Here is a 2,317-nt window from a genome sequence, read left to right on the forward strand (position 1 = left end):
AGGCATTGAAACATTTCTTATGGCAGGAAAGGATCTTTTTAGTCTTTTGGTTGCTATTGTCTGGGATTAACAAGGAGGAAAAAACCAGGTACCAGGGCGCCTGAGCGGCTCAGTTGGTTAGGTCACTGCCTTCGGCTCAGGTCATGATCCTGGAGTCCCAGGATGGAGTCCTGCACCAGGGCAAGCTCCCTGCTTGGCAGGGAGTCTGCTTCTCCCTCTGCCCCTCCCCCTTCTCATGTTCTCTCTCTCTCTCTCTGTCTCTCTCTCTCAAATAAATAAATAAATAAATCTTAAAAAGAAAGAAAGAAAGAAACCAGGTATGACATGGCTAACACACTGGGAATATTTGTACGTATCAAAGTACCACTATTTCATTGTCTTTGTTTCTGAATAGTCCTGGGAAGATTCTTTTGCTCCTCAGCAGGTTTGTGGTGTCCACCAGAGACTTGCTCTGGTGATCAGGCCATTGTACTCTGTCATCTCCATCTTGAGGATAAAGGGAATTATGCTATCATAACATTGACAATAAGACCAATAAATAAATTAAATAAATAAATAGATAAATAAATAAGGTGAAAAAAAATTAAGTTCTATTTTTTTGGAGCTCATTAGCCTAAGTGCTAGTAGACAGATGAGAATTTGGGCCATTCAGAAGATGTCTTCTGAGTAGGGTTTCTTAACGTAGTCTTATAGGTCCATCTCAGGTTGTTGGTTTTTTTGTTGTTGTTGTTGTTGTTTTTAAATTTTCGCTCTGGTTTGTGCTGGCCAAACCTGGATGGTCAAGACTAAAGAGAACTATAGCTTTAAGGAATGCATACTCCTAGCTGTCTATATCCGGTTCTACCATACTGATAACAGAAGTTCTGATGCTTCCTGCTGTGCTCCATGACTACTTTATCCAGTAACCAGCAAGTTTATCTTCCTGATGCTTTTCTGCAGACGATTGGTGGTAGCTGCCAGGACACAGGAGAGACTCACCACCTGGGCACACTGGGTCAGGCCAAGGGTGAAGAGCTTATTTTAGCAGGGCAGCACGAGGCTGGTGTTGCATTCCTGACCAAGTGTCTGACCTGCTGGCTTGACCTGGGCTCAAGCTGGGGAGGAAAAAGCAAGTAGGATATAGACTTGCAGATGTAGCTCACGTTGAGGTATTCTGGAATGGGGCTGGGCATCATGAATCTAGATGTGATGTGTCTAAAAGGAGGGTGTCTTTGACTTCAGTGACAGGTGGGGACTGGTCTCCAGTGATGACAGTGGAGGCTGCCTCCTCCACTAGTGTCTATCTCATCTGCCAGGCACGGAGACATGAAGCCATCTTCAGTATTAAGTGCTTTTGCTAAGCTCTAGGAATCTCACTTTGCAGCCTGGTTCTCCCACAGTACTTCTGAAGCATTACCATTGTTAAGGGATGCATTCAGGTGGGCAGGGGAGGCTACTACATTTGTCAGTATGTCCAGTGCTCCCTGGCTTGTCTCAGGTTTAGAACACATCATCAGGAGAACCATACCACTCCCACATATCAAAGGCTCCTGGGTGTTCATGAGAGTCCTGGATTAAGAAGACCTGTTTCTTAGTTGAGGTGGTGAAATTGCTTGGTTTCTCGCATTGCACATCAAAAGTCTTCTTCTCTGCAGCTCCCCGCCCCCCCACCCCCACCAAAGGGCTTCTGTTCACACTGTGTAGAATACATTTCCATACCCATTTCTAATCGTTTTTTTCAGTCAATAAGACTGACAGCTGTTCTGGTGGTGCTTATTGACGATGCAGTCTTAGTTGCTCTGACAGCTGTAGGTCACATTTTTTCATATGCCCCTTGTGAATACATTTTGCGTCCTTCACAACTGACAGCTCCATAGTGACAGCCAGGGGCTTTGTGGCCACAGTCCATATAGTACTCCACACCTGAGGCCACTGGATGTGGGCCTTCCATAGAAAACGCTCCGCAGACACAATGACCTGATGACCTGGATCCCGCCAGGGAGAGGTTATCCCAGGTGGTGAAAATGACTGCATGTCTCCGGGGAAGCCAGGATCACCTTCTCAGTTCCAGCTGATGAGGAAGAACTGCTGCTTGCAGAATCCATAGGTGCTTACTGCGGTGACTGCCTGGATCTTCCTCTGCAGGTCTGTAGCCACCTGAACACTCAGAGGCCAGACTACTGCAGTGGGGGGCGGAAGTTGCCCGGATGCAAGGAGAGGGGTTGGCTAACTGGCAGGTTCCTGCGAGAGATCTGTGTGTGCCGGACTTCCACCACCGTCTGCCCAACCAGCTGTTCCAAATTTGGAGCCACCGGGAAGCAAAATCATCAGAGAAACT

General features: G+C 47.0%; 1 pseudogene; it reads right to left on the reverse strand.

Annotated features, from left to right (window-relative positions):
• Positions 1-417: 417 nt before the first annotated feature.
• LOC123940048 lies at positions 418-2,084 on the reverse strand (annotated as a pseudogene).
• Positions 2,085-2,317: the final 233 nt, after the last annotated feature.

The sequence above is a fragment of the Meles meles genome, chromosome 4 (genome assembly GCF_922984935.1).
Source record: "Meles meles chromosome 4, mMelMel3.1 paternal haplotype, whole genome shotgun sequence".
NCBI lineage: Eukaryota > Metazoa > Chordata > Mammalia > Carnivora > Mustelidae > Meles > Meles meles.